Genomic DNA, 15835 nt, shown 5'->3' on the forward strand with positions numbered 1-15835 from the left:
CTGCCAAGTCTATAGGCAGCTCCTACAATATTGCACAGACCAGTGTACAAAGTATTTGTACTGTAAAATGACCCTTTTCTTCCTGAAACAATTGATTTTTTTTACTCCTCTTTACCTTCTTAATCCCTGGTACATAAATACACATTTGAGGTCTGGAAATACCATATCTGTCTCAAACTCTAATTGCTCAGACAGAATTTGGAAGATCTTTCAGCTGGCATTCAGTCTATAGGTTTCCCAAATGCTTTCACATTCAGCTCAGCATGAATACACTTCTTCTTTAACATATTTTCATATGTCTTTCATTAGTTTTATTGGAAGACAAAAATCTAAGAATTTGGAATTGAGACTCAGTAAAAAAAAAAAAAAAAAAAAAAGTGGAGCCTGTATTACATTGGTTTTATATCCAAAATTCTCTGTATTTGAATCTAAACTGAAAATTATGATCTACCACAGCTTTTAGTTATAATAGCAAAATTAGTTTATCCATTCAAAAGAACTCCTATACTTAGGGGTAAAAAGAAAAGTTAGGTTCTGTCTCTTGAACTGTTTGTGTAAATCAGATATTTTTTAATTATACTCAGATCAAGGAAACTGAAGAGCTAGAACTCAGACTTCTACCTTATATTATTTATTCCAGCACTAAAACATTTTTAAAAAACTCTTGTAGTCCAGGAGATTATGGAGAGTCAAGCCACAAATGGTATTCCTAATCTTTAACTGTTTCAGAGATTTAAGAAGCCCCAGAAGGAAAATATTTTATAGTAGACTCTTCAAGATGAGTATGACACATGGCTTAGTTCAGATTTAATATCACAGTCCTGGGATACTGCTCATCACACTCCAGGGGTTTCAGGAGACAACCTCACATTCCTATTCTTGTTTGTTTTTGTACCAAGCAAAAATATTTCAGACTACTCTGATGTAGGATATTCAAAGTATGGATTAAAATTTGGAACTGAATTTGAAATATATGGAAATCATTGATGTAAAGGAGTCCCCAAATAGTCACTGGAATTCTCTCAGCATAATTAACAGATTAATGTGAATTTAATAATTTAAATTGACATTCATCTTCTTACTAGGCCAATCTAAACCAAAATGAAATATTTAAAAAATAAATATTTTAAAAAATCCCATTTTCCTTGTTTTCGTGTATTTTTCATTGGTAGAAAAAAAAATCAGTATGTTTACCTTTTCTAAATATTGGAAATTACATGATATAGTCCTCTCTTGGGAAATTGCTAAGAGGTTTTTGCAGGCACAAAAGCCCAGTGAGTTCTTAAAGTACTAAAAGCCATCCTGGCTTTGAGATAAAAATCCTAGCTTTTCTGAAAAATTAAAACACTTTGAAGTTTTTACTCCTATTAATCATACAGAAAACAACCTGTACCTACTACAAGGAAACACTGTTAATATTTATTTTCTTTCAAAGAAGGAAAACACATCCAGAAATTAAATCCTTTCCATTTTGGTGTTGCACTTCCCTTCTTGCATTCTCCCTTTTATTAAAATTAATGAAGGTTTGCATTCTTGTGAATTCTAATAACATTTGTTGAGATGTGTATTGTGTCAGTCCTGAACTGACTCCCTGTCTGCACTCCAGCTCTTTCAGAGTGGTGAAGCATCTTGGAGAAAAAAAATAAGAGTCCATTTACCAATGTATTCCCCTTCCTTGCCTATTTCCAAACCAAACTCACAAAAATTTATAAGAGCTTAGAATTTTTTTAAATTTCATTGAAAACATGTGTAATTTTGCTTGCTTTTTTCCTCTGAAAGACCCATAAGAAAACAATTGGAAAAAGAGCCTGAAGAGAGATATAGTATTTTTTTAGGCTCAGCTGTAAGCAGCAAAGAGCTAAAGATCTCCCAGATGTGTTGGAAGGCAAGGTCAGGGACAAGGACAGTGACATCCATCTCACATCTCTATGCAGGTATGTAGTAGTTTTCTACACTTGATAGAGTCACTCTTTCTGTACAGTCAATACCAATAAACAAGGTGGGTGCAGCCCAGATTAGCTTTCTCCTTTATGAAGAGATTAAGTGTTCCCTAAGTTTCTACTCTTCAAAGACCACAAACAGACCTTGGTTAACTATCTCAGGTGTCAGTTAGGAGGCCACAGCTGTTAAGATAAATCCCATTCAGGCTATCTTCATTTCTTTGAACATATGTATTGTTTTCTGTGTCCCTACAGCGAGGCTGAACTTATTAATGACAGCTTCAAAATCCCCACATTGCTCTGCAATGTGTAATATGTATAAACAATTTCCAGTAAAGCTGTATAGTTTTAATCAGCTTCAGTTTGGCTATTCTGTCTTTAAAGGATGGAACTGATTCACAATGATATATTTTCATTGACCTTAGTGAGGTGAGGATGCCACCCACAGCTCTCCTGAGTGATTTTTTAATATATTCCAATTGAGCAACATCTTGCAAGTGTAATAAAGAAAACTTATCAGTAAGTTGCAGCCAACTGTGAGCAAGCAACAAAGTCAAACATTCCAGTTTTTAGGGGGGTTAAATCTAAAGAGACCAATGTTTTTATTTCTTCTCTCCCTCAGATTAATTATGCAATTGTTGCTTTTTTTCTGTCAACTGACGAGTCAATCCTCTTCCTCCTTTAAAATTAAGTCTGAAACAGGATTACTTTTGTTTGTTTACAGCAGGGTGGGGACATGGGTGGGGTGGGGGTGTGGGTGTGGAGGAGTTTGGGCTGAAATAAATATTTCCATTGGATCTCTGTTGCATTTACCAGGTTGCCTCAGACTGATTTTTTCTTCTGAGTGTTGAGCTACATTTCCTACCTTCCAGAAAAGTGTCACAAATGCTAGATCATGAGTATTCTGTCACTCAGTATTATCAATGTCTTCTCTGACACATTTTGTCTTGAAAAAATTATGAAATATTTAGAAAGAGAAACCATTCTGAGGGAATACAGTAATTCTTAAGCTAACAACCAATTCCCCTTGGTTTTGCATTCTGTTCATAATAAAACAGTTTAAAAATGAGAGTCAGGGGAAGAATCAGCTCAAGCTAGCAAAAAGCATAAAGGATAAGGGATTATTCTGAAAGGCTGAAAATCCCTGTTCAAATATCTGTAGGATACTAGAAATACCTGGGAGTCATGAATGAATGGCTTGTATAAAAGACAAAGCATGAAATGCACTGCCTTCAGCACCCCACTTCCAAAGCTGGCCCTGGTTTTATCCAGAAGAAAAATATTTGATAAACTCAGGGTCTGAATAGCTTTGGGACTAATGGCATTACATTTTTCGAGAAATAAAGTATTTACAGATGCACAGATGCATGTTCACACTTCTGCATACTGTTTCCAGCTTTTTGTTTGACATTCAGTTGCTGAAATGTGCTACTTAGGCAGATGCTTGACATCCAAAGCTTCCCTTGAGACCTCTATTTCATAGTACATCAGATTTTGGCTGGGCCAAATGAGATTTCTGAGATCCAGTACTTGTGAAGTTTAGCGTTCTCTTTCTAAATACAGGTAGCCAGAATGGAGTGACCTGAATTAAAGGTCTTTTCTACAACCCCATCTTAAATGTATTACTGCTGTACTTAACTGTTCTGGAAGCTTCTGCCAGGCAGTGTTCTTTGGTTCCCCTAGCCAAGTGATGCAGTGTGGCTTGTGAACAGGCTAATACTTTCCCAAAGCACACTGGTGAAACCACACTGCACAGCACTTGAGGCACACTCATCTTCCTGGCTCCACACGTTCTGTCTGCTCTCCCAACACACATTTACACTACCTGTGGGCTTTCCAGTGAAGGGTGAGTGAAATGACATTAGAGCTGTGCTGCTGAAAATGTGCAGGGTTGGAGGCTTGGTGGGGTAGTATGAAATGACAATGTGTCATAAAGGGAGCTGAATCTGGTGCAGCTTCATCTCTGTGGTTTACTGGAGCAGCCCTGGAGCATGTTCTCTTCATAATAAAGCAGAAAAATTGACAGCCTTTCAGACTTTCCTAACTTTTAGTTCCAAATAATAAATTTGATGAAATTACTTTGGATTTGTCTGGTACTGTAGATCAAGTTAGCTCATTCTTAACTTTATTTAGGATAATAGATGGATGACACACAATCTTGGAGTTTTTCAAAACAACTATATGATTTCACAAATCTTATAGAAATTCACATTCTTCACTATATATTACCCCTACACATCTTTGAAGATGATATCATCTGACTGTTATTTGGCACTCTTAGGTGCTCCTGGTATCATTACAGTACAATTGGTACTTTCTAACAGTATGGTTTTGTCTGACATCTATTTCTTATAGGATTATAAGCATCAGAAGGAGGTGAGATTGATTACAGCATCAGGTAACACAGTGTAGTCCCCAGCCCAGACAGCTGTTGACATCTGTACTAAATACCTAAACTGCTGCACATACTCAGGAGAGGCATCCTGAACAGTCTAAAGGACCTTGAATAAATTTGTCCATTTCAAATTATTACCAGTTAAAGACAAAATCAATGTCAAATGAAATCAAACACAGACAATTCTTGCACTGAGTGAATAAGTAGATATAGTCCTTAACTTCTCTTATAGCTATTTTAGAATAGCTAAACCACTACTGCTTGAAGTTAAAATAGCAAGGAAATTAAAGTGTGCAAAAAGGCTTCCCTTCATTTCCATTTTTGCCTCCACCCTGCCCCCATCTTGTGCAAGAGTGGAATAAAGATGTAGACCCAGATTGGAAGAATTGCCATACACACCCTGTGGAGATTTTGATCTGGCCTGACCCCACCCTTTCCCAATCTCTTGAACTAGGAAGATGCAGGAGTTTGCCATTGCAGCTCAGTGATAACTGCAGAGGCTGAGCAGGTTTGGTGCAGAGCTGTGCTAGCACAGCTCTCTGACAGATTGGAGCTGGCTCCCATCCACCTACCCTGGAGTACAGACAAAACAAGTTCACATCTATCTGCACGTGTTCATAAAAGCCAACGCACAGCTGCACAGCCCAAAAGAGGAAGGGAGTGGCTCAGGCTGGAGGCTCACCCTGCTTCCTACACATTCACTGCCCAAAAAAGGAAAGGCAGCTCAATATTCCGGAGGAGAAAAAAAATAAAAAGCTCTGGCTTGACTTGTTTGATGACACAACAGACAGAAAGTTGTGCAAGAAGTTTGCCTTTCAGAGGGGCATGGAGCTGCACTTCCCTGGGCAGAGAGCCAGGGCTAAATACCCCGAGGCTAATCCTTCAGGGTATGATTCCTACATCAGTCTTTGAGCCTCCATTAGGTCAGCCAGCTGTGAAAAGAAGGAGAAAATGCTTGGTGAGAAGGGGAAAGAGAAGCAAAGCATTGTGCACATGTATTTGTCTCCATATTTCTCCCAAATGAACACTACAATTTTATTTCTTTCAGGTAGGAAGGAAAATCTGTTAACAATTTAGTTTCGTGTGTCTTGTCTTTGTGAATTCTATTTCATTCCCTGTAATGGTAGAATTTGCAATAAACAGATTTTATATGTAATTTTAATGAATTTCAGGTCACCTTCTTGGTCTCAGCTTTAAATTTGCCAGCCAATTTAAACTAAATTCAAAGAAAAACAATATTATTGCTATTACTAAAAGAAACACAAACAAAATTGCATCTGTGGAACAAATATATACAAATTTATTCCTTCTTGGCTTGTTTAAAAGCTATTTGAGCGTTAAAAAGTGTGAATGGAGTGAAGTTTTTATTAAGATCAGCTGCAGAAGGACAGAAAAAGACTGAAAGAGTCTAATGTCCATGAGAATGAGACTACAATTCTATGAAAGACTGGATCAGTGGACAAGGGAAGAGCAAATTATGTGCTCTACTTAGACTTTTGTAAGGCCTTTGATAAGGTCCCCCACAGCATTCTTACTTCCAAATTGGCAAGATATGGGCTTGATTAATGGAATATCAGATTGATAAGGAATTGGGTGCAGGGGCAAATTCAAAGAGCTGCAGTCAATGGCTCCATGTCCAAATGGAGATCAGTAACCAGTGGTGTTCCTTAGGGGTCAATACTGTGTCCAGAATTGTTTAGTATGTTAATCAGTGATCTACAGAGTGGGACCAAGTGCACCCTCACCAAGTTTGCACCAAGCTGAGTGGTGCAGTGGATACTCTGTCATGTGAAACCTCAACAGGCTCAAAAAGGGGGCCCGTGCAAAATTCATGAACTTCAACAAAGCCATGTACAAGGTGCTGCACCTGGTTCAGGGCAATCCCCAGTGACAACTTTGCTGGGAGATGGATTTGAGGGTACTGATGGGTGAAAAAGTTGGACATAAGTCAGCAGTGGGCACTTGCAGCCCAGAGAGCTAACCACATCCTGGTCTTCATTACAAAAAGATGCCCAGCAGGTCACAGGAGGTGATTCCTCCTGTCTGTTCTGTTCTTCTGAGGTCCCACCTGAAGTAGTGTTCAGTTTTGGGGTCCCCAGTATGAGCAACACATGGATCTCTTGGAGCAGATGCAGATGAGAGCCGTAAAAATATCAGAGGACTGAAGCACCTCTGTGTTGAAGACAGGTTGAGAGATTTGGGGTTGTTCAGACTGGAGAAGGCTCTGGGGACACCTTAGAGTGGCCTTTAATATTATGAGGGCTCATAAGAAAGATGAAGAAAGACTTTTAACCAATGTCTCTAGAGGCAGAATGAGGCAAAAGTATTTAATCTAAAGAGGGTATATTGAGGCTGGGCATAAAGAAGAAATGTTTTACTGTGAGGGTGGTGAGAAACAGGAATAGTGGCCCAGAGAAGCTAAGGGCATGTGTTAAGAACCCATCCCTGAAGTGTTTAAGGGCAGGTTGGGTGGGGTTTTGAGCAGCCTGATCTAGTGAAAGGTGTCCCTGCCCACGGCAGGGGAGTTGGAACAAGATTACCTGTAAGGTCTCTACAACCCAAACCAGCCTATGATTGTGGTAAAAATGAAGTTCATTAACTTAAAAAGGCAGCTTTTGTTCATCAGTGAAGATTTTGCTCAAGGAGCAGGCAATTAAAGTCAGTGTAATATCTGAGTACAAAAAATTTACTGCAAGAATTGGTCATTTTTGTCTCTATGTCCTTGAATCAATTAAAAAGGTTGTTGTAGGTTCAAAAGTTAGTCACTTGATTTCTTCACAAGATGATAAATTTGTTTAATATTGTGACTTGATGTCAAATAACAAGGGTTATATATTCTCATCAAGTTGAAGAGGTTTGAAGTCGTAATAATTTACAAATAACCTTTCCAAATTTTCTAGAAATTATATCAAGATTTATCACTTATAGTTCCAAGCAAAATGGAATTCCTTCCACTGCTGGAGATAATTTATTATCCACCGAGGTCTGCAAATACTGAGGAAAAATCTTAAAAAAAAAAATGTGCTTGTACTTCTTGAGGTTTAAAACCTCAAGAATTACCAGAAGTAGGGTAAAAAGCAAAAATAACCAATGGAATTTAAAATGTTTGACTTTCTTTACCCATACTATCTAAGATTTTTCTCTCCTAGTTTGTGTGAATGATTATTTTTAATTTCTTTATTTTATTTTATCTTTAAATAAAAAAGATTTTGGACTCTTTTTTTATAAGTGTGTTGTCTTACTGATCTCACCAGCTTTGCAAGAATGCATCATTGGAACCATATATATATACACTACTCATTGTATAAAGGAACGTTTATAAAAGAGAAATCAAGGCTATTTCTCTTTTGCCACTCCTGGAAAAAAAAAAAAAGCTTAAATATCCACCAAAAGCATAGCATATACCTGAAAGACTTCTTTGTCAGAACACTGACTGTTTCTAAAGGCAAGTTCTTAAGAAAAAGAAATTTGCAACTTAACATTGTTCAGAAGGGTAAAAACAGATGTAGAAAAAAAAAGTAAAAAGTAATTTTGAAAGACACAGGTTACACAAAGAGTTGTCTGTTATTTCTTGCTGTGTCTGTGATTGTTGAGGCAATTTTTGCTTCTTGTTTTTGGTCAAGATTTCAGTCAGCTATTTTTTTATCTTATATATCATACACCAATTATAATAAGCTCCAGATCTCTGACTTGGCAATAGTTTTCTAAACAAAACAACATAAACAAAGACAATACCATTGCAAGATACTCAATAAGTCTGGTGTGATTTAGATCCAGCTACTCTACTGCTGTATGGAAAGCAACCACTATGTTTTGTACTCTGAATTCTTTGTAATCAGAAAACCTTGCCTGAACACTTCTTTAACATGTACTTCTACACTTACTTGAACATGCACTTTTACATTAGCTGTTCTCTGCACAGATTCTAACAACAATTCTGCATGATGATGGTCAAAGGCTTTGACTGATGCCACCTTGTATTTAGCTTTAATTATACAGAAAATTAGCATACAGTTGATTAATCCCTGTTATGCTAATACGGAGAATAGAAGAGTTTTGTAGAGTGTTTACACTACTGCTAAAGGTAAAAAACCAGCCAGGATTGAAATGAATCATCAGGTCAAAAAGAAAAGACCTGGCCTTTTGTTTTTTATGTTCAACCACAAGGGTTTTTTCTTTCTGCCAGTATGCATTACAGCTTACAGACATCTCAGTGCTGTTTTTTTTTACTCTTGTAGCTCTCTCTGCTTGAGTAATAACACACAAAGAAAACCAGATTGGTTTATGGATTAATCTTATGAGACACTGAGCTTGCTACAGAAGATGTTGGGAAGAGGGCACAGCTTTTCTAGTGTTTATCAATATGAGCTGAGGGAGGATATTAGATATTAAAATACCTGTGAAAAAATGAGGGTTCTGGGCACGTCAGTAAAGATATGGAGAATAGTTAGTATTTGATCCTAAAATTGTATTATGAAAGGTCATGTAACAAAAAATCAGTTGTAGTATAAGGCTTGTTTTCCCTTGCCTTGTTTTAGTTTCCTTTTCTATAGTGCATCGGTGCCACTAGGAAGCTCAAAGCAACCTAGCAACAGTTAGTACACAATGTACGTGTGGCAGAAGCAACACATTCCAGTTGTTATGATTTCTGGGATGAGGCCATGAGAAAGAAAATATGCCCAGATCACTGCTGAGTGAGTATGAAGTGGCTATTCACATCTTGGAATGTCAAAAGAGCCAGAATAACCTCTGAAGTCTTGTCAGCTGCTTTATAAGGTAAAAAATTCCATATCAGCACCTTTTCTGTGCCCTTAATCACCCTGCCATTATCTCCTACTAAAGAAGCAGCACAGTAATTCAAGCAAACTTTTATACTTTAGCATGTATTTGCATATGATGAATTAGAAATTGTAAAGATTAAGGATTAGCTTTGACTGAAGCTATGGAAGCTATGAAGCTGCAGATGCTGTGAAGCACAGCATTCCTCCACAGGAAAAGAAGCCCTTGGACAGGCTTTGGAAGTGCAGTGATATTTGGAGTTTCTGAGCACATCCCTAACTAGCAGAACTGTAAAGAGGAGAGAGGAGAAAGTCCCTGCCTCTCTTTCAAAGAAGATTTTGTGTTTGGCAACCTGCTCAGAGGCAGATACAGCAGTGTGAAGTAGCTGGAGGGGGATGCGAGCAGAGAGGCGGGAAGACCCAACCTTTTGGTCACCTACACAATACATGATCACGAGGTGTAGGTGCAATTCCCCAGATGTCTGAGAACTTCTTCACTTGGTCCTCTGAAAAATGTCCAGATGAGCTCTTCTGCTTACACCTTGATGAGGTTAAGGTGACTTAACAAGTTAGCTTTTGGTCTTGCTCTGCTGGAAGTGTCATATGGGGAATCATTCTCACCACCCCACCTTAATATTTACCTGGAAAGGGTGAGGCAAAAAGGCAATTAGAGTCAAAGAGAGAAAGAAGGTACTTTCATTGCATTGCCCCAGACTTGTTAGCAGGATTAGTAGTCAGTAATAACCCAAGAAAAGCACATGGAAGAAAAATACAGACATATGAAGAATAAATTAAAGAATAGCATCCCAAGAGATATTAGATTCAAATACCCTGTGCAATAGAATATAAATATACTGAGATTAAATACTTACAGTAGTAAGGATCAAACACCAAGGTTTATAACACACTTTTGGCAGAGGAATGTGAAAACAAATCAATGCCTGGTGGCCTACAGATGCCTAGAATGATCCTATCTTCCAATGAAATCAGGACAAGTCAGAAACCTCTGAAAATCCCATTAAGTGCTTGGTAGTAACTCTGCGTGTATACATAGCATCTTAAAGTCTCTCAGCTAAATCATCAATCAAAAACCACAAGAGAGCAGACTAAAAATTATTACAGTTCTCACCACAGTTTCTATTTCATCCAGGAAAAATAAAAAATCAGAAATATGAAAAATAAAACATTACCATTTTACGAGTTTGTAATGATACAAAGAATTTCATATCTGTGTTTTAGAAAAAAAAAGTACTAATATACAAAATGGATATACAAAAGCATTGCAGGACTTTCAATATTTTTACGAGTCTGTTTAGGGTTCATTAAACTTAGCTTACATGACAAAGTTCAACAGAAACTTATTTTGACCCTAGTTATGATTAGAAAAAGAGCATGGCCTTTTTTCTTTTATGAGTGGCAAATATCAATGTAGATGTCACTGGTCTTTCCTATCTGTGTCATGGCCAGCCTCCCCACACAGTTACTGGATACACTGTTTGATGCTGGGCTCAGTCATTCACCCTTCAAAATTCCCAGCCCCAAATAAAAGCACACCACTTGCATCATAGGATCAGTGACTCATGCCATAAAATCAGCTTCCTCTTTATTTGGACATTGAACAACTGGCTTGACCCAAGATGTAACAACTGTTGCAAAAAAAAAAAACAAAAAACCCAGCCATTTCCCTTAAGCAAAAAGGGAGCTGGTAATAACAGACGTCAGCTTAAGTGGGTTAACAGGGTCACAGAACCATTTACATTTTGTTTGGTGTGTGAGTTTTTGAAGTTCTGTGTAGCTTTTAAAGAAATGCAATTATTGTACTAGCAAAGGAGGACGCATAATGCCATCAACATTTACACAAACAATGGGTCTGTTAGCTAAGAGAGTTCAAAAATCTCACCCCTTTATGTTGGAAACTGAATTCCTGACTACAAATAAATTTGCTGTCAAAAGCACAGGAAGCAAGCAATTTAGAATATGTTGCAGATGTAACAATCAATACTCATTTTAACCTGACTAGACACCAATGCTTCAGATATTCAAACTGATTTTGAATTACTGTTTGAATTACTGATTTTGAATTACTTATTTTAAAACTCAATTTTATTTTAACTTGTGAAGGTTGTCATTGATGCCAAATCAAATATCCCAGCTATTTCTCCCACTCCTCTCCCCAGACTTAGGTAATGCCCTGCATGTTTTGTCTCTGCTCTTCAGCGTATCCATAAATATTCAGGAGACAAATTTCTCTTTTCTGTTACCATTATGATTTTCCTTTGCTCTACACCTGCACAATCCCATTACCTTCACACACATCCTCAGACACAGCTGTGCAATGTTACTGAGGATAATGACCATGACATGCCAACTTACATAAAAAAGCATCTTATTTATGAAAAGGCAGGAATGTAAATCACACTCCTTTGGAAAGCAAAAAGAAACCCAAAAAATCCCTGAAATCATCATCTCAAAGAGATAAGAACATAAAAATCTAATCTCAATGAAAGATAATTATAGGGCTGGACCACCACTTCCATGAAGACAGGCTGAGAGAGTTGAGCTCGTTCAGCCTGGAGAAGGCTCCAGGGAGACCTTGGAGCATCTTCCAGTATCTAAAAGGGGCCACAAGAGAGCTGGAGAGGGCATGTGGTGACAGGACAAGAGGGAATGAATGGCTTCAAACTGCAAGAGAGCAGGTTCAGATTAGATCTAAGGAAGAAATTCTTCACTGTGAGAGTGGGAAGACACTTGAACAGGTCGCCCAGAAAATTTGTAGATGCCCCATAGGCCAGGTTGGACAGGACTTTAAACAGACTGGTCTAGTGGCAGCTGTCCCTGCTCATTGCAGAGGTTTGGAACTAAATCTTTAAGGTCCTGTCTAACTCAAGCATTTTATGAATACATGATTCTAGGAATGTCAAGTATTATATAGTTTATTCATATCAAGTCAATGCATGCAAACTATGCTCAGAAGCATACAATGCTGCAGAAGGATAGTATCAAGAGATAAAGTTTTGTCCTCTATAAAAAGGAAATAAGCACAGGTTACAGGTTTGGCAGAGTTAATAACCTATTTCTGGAATAGAAGTGGGACTCAGTGAAAATTAAATCCTTAGCAAAATAAAACAGGAACTACTAATAACCTTTACGTTATTGTTGTACTTTTTCATAGTGAATCAAACACAGCCTCCAAGCAGAAATGGGCTTTTAGCAATTGACAGACACCTTGCTGCCAAACATTTCAAAGAATTCACAAGGTTGAGCATAGAGGTGTATGATAAAACATCTTGAAATATTTTTACATCTCTACCAGACAGATAGGAATTGAGTGTGTAGAGCTATAATTTTTCCACCCAAGGGCTGCCTGGTACAGAGAGCTGTCTTTGTCAACAGAAAAATTCCAACTTGAAAGTTCAAACCTGTATCAGTGCTTGCTGCCAGCACTCAAAAGTGAGAAATGCAAGAGTTAGAGACAGCAGTGGAGTAAGGGGGTATTGTAAAACTACTCCTTTTTGTTCACCCCCAGCATTCCCAGCACTGGAGCCCAGACTGCCATGGAAACCTGTGCTGAGTCAGGCAGGGGAAAGCTGCTGGTCTGCTCTCACAGCCAGGGGACAGATCCCCTTCCCCTGCACCATCAGAAATCCACATATATCCCTCTGTGATACAATTCTTAGGCCTGTACCTGGGCTTGCTGAGAAATTTTGGCCTGCAAGATCTCAGATGCTATTTTGGTAGTCACAAGGTTGCAGAGGTGGCTTGTACAAAAGGATACATTTTTTTTTTTATAACTGTGGCCATCTCCTAATATTTTATTATATCACGGCAGTGTTTTATCCAGAAGATATATTTAAAATATTCAGGTGTTATGTGAAATATCTGTTTCCACAGTCCCAACAGATCTCAAAGGCTCCAAAAATCACACCCAGACTTCATTAGGAGTAAACTGACATCATCCCACTGAACTTGCTAACTGTACTATCCACAGTCAAGATACTCAGAGCTGCCAATATGGGAGATACAACCCATAATCTGCAAATCTTATACATCCTCTCATGAGCATAGAAAAAATCAGCCACTACATGGCAGTGGAAGTGATTTAATCATTTTCCCCATACAATTATGGGAAAGTTCAATAAATGACCTTCATTTTGATGTGAGGATTCCTACTTCTTTATAATAGATCTTTGTTCTGACATTCCCTTGCCAAAAGCTCATACAGTTTATGAGCTGTATGAAAAAAAAGTCCTTATTCTTTCATACTCAAAATACACAATGTCTATTGTCACAGTCTATGATTCTAAGTCATTCAGTGGAACCTCTTTATCTGTCTGTATATTAGACATATGAGAAAAAAAATCCCTGTATGTTTTGATCCCTTACACAAAGTCAGTGCATTACACTTAAAAGTTATCTAGCAGATCTCAGTTCTGTAGTTGTGCTTTCATTCTCAGGATTTCTTTTGTGTTGGAATACAGCCACATACATGGCATGGAACATAAATTTTTCTAACTTAGCACACTATTTTTCTGGGAGGAGGTTTGAAAAATATTGTATCCATACCAGACCAGAGGGAAAATGTTAACACCACTATACACAGTACTTTCAATTAGTTGGAATTTGCCCAGGACCATAGGGCTAATTTCTCTGTTCTTGCTAATCACCAATTTGGCTAAGTGCTAAGCCCTGCAATTTTGCAAGTCTTCAGATGTTGCAGAAGTGTTTTCACTTCTCAAGATCAGACCTTAAATAAATTATATGGTACTTAATAATAGCACATGATCAACTTTATGTCTCATCCAGCTTTGTGGATCATCATCAAACTACCAGAAGAGAGTATCATCAATTTAATTACTAATTTTGAAGAAGGCTTACTTATTAATCCTCATTTTCAGAGCTCCCATATGTCTGCTTGCCCTGTGAGTTAATATCCCCAGGCATGTCATGCTAGCTTCTGTAACTAAATCAGTCCTCTTAAAACAAAATCAAATGGTAGAAAAGTGATCCCTTTCCAAATGAAAAACTTTCTGGTCACACAAGTCAAGACACAAGACCTTATCCCCACTTTACGCCTCTTATTTTTCTCTAAATTCCAGAGAAATAGGAAATCCATATTCTTTCATGGCAGCAGCATCATGGCAGCATCACTGCAGGGATGTACTTCTAGGACAAATCATTTTCATCACATGTAAAATCGGCCACACTGCTCTGAAAGTCCATCTGTCCAGTAATGTCTCCAGAAATGTCCACCCGTGGTAATATCAGGAAAAAGAGAATCAGACCAAGCTGCTATGATATTTCACCCATAATATTCTGTTTGCCTCAATCTACTTTCAGATTTATTTATAAGTGCTCCTTCAATCTATCTGTTAATCCATATAAATGTTTTCCAAACAAAGAATCTTTTGGCAAAGAACTACACAGTCATAAAACCTGTTGCCTGAAGAATTGCTGCTTTCTGTTTGTTTTGAAATTCTCTTCTCTGAGATGGTACTAGACAGGGACCATCTGATGAAGCTTGTACTGGAGAAAACATGGATAGAGATCCCTATCTGACTTCTCTATGGTGCTAATTATTTTGCTGATCTTTATCATAGTCATAAACTTTCTCGTCTGTAGGTTGAGGAGGTCCAACCTGCTCAGCTGTTGCTTTTGTGAAAGTTGCTTTAAATCTTCATTCAACCTTATTGCCTTGCTCCTTTTTTTTTTTTTGGGATACCAAGGTAAACATTATGAAACAAGGAATCATGCACTAGCTTAATCATTATATTTTTAGCTTATTTATTTTCATAAAAACTCCTCATATTTTATTTACCTTCTTGACCACTGACAGACTGTGAGCTCTTCTTTCCACAGAACATTTATATCAGTGAGGTTAAAAGAATTATAGAAGTAGTTCAGTGTATTTTAAACCTGTGAGACTACTAGAAATCACAATATGCTAAGCCATCCTAATAATAACTCTATGACTTTATAACAGAGATTTCATTGCTGAATTTATCTGTCGTGCTTCAGAGATGGGAGAGAGACATTCAGCTGACACAGGAGTTATCACCTACAGCAGCTCAGGTACTGGAGTACTCATATCTGGCTCTATTCAGGTGTGGCCCTATGAAGAGGATAAGGTAGCATTAGACTTCCCTATAAATACTGTCTGGTAAAAGATATTTTGCTATGACACATTTGTACAGTTATATGGAATCCCCATTTACAACTGCCCTGGCTATATTTTCTAAGAAAAGTACCAACTGGCTTCAACCTCTTTGCCTCAAGACATCTGAGGAAAACAACAGTGCTCTCACCAGTTTGAAATTCTGGAATGTTCATTGTCTGTTGGAGCAAAAGCTCAGCCCAAAACTGGGAGAGAGGCTTAGGAACTCAATCTAAAAGCTTCTGCATTAACAAGACAGGGGATGTCTTGATGTGACTAATTTCATGGGTGTTGCAGGACTGTGCTGGTAGCTCCTATGTGCTACAAATACTGTTTTGTTTTTTAGCTGAAAAATTTTTTACAGAAACTTTTTATACCTGAATTCAGAACTCCATTGAGCCAAACTGTAGCCACATTGCCAGAATCTCCCATTCTATTCTCATGTATCTTTTTCCTAGACAATGAAGCCATACATTTATGTCATTTCTCAGAGATGTTTTCCTTTCTTATATGAATTAGAATTGAGGAGAAAGAGTAGACACTTGCTCTTGCTGTAAGGGAGAATGGATAT

This window comes from Molothrus ater, chromosome 5 (assembly GCF_012460135.2).
Source record: "Molothrus ater isolate BHLD 08-10-18 breed brown headed cowbird chromosome 5, BPBGC_Mater_1.1, whole genome shotgun sequence".
Lineage (NCBI taxonomy): Eukaryota > Metazoa > Chordata > Aves > Passeriformes > Icteridae > Molothrus > Molothrus ater.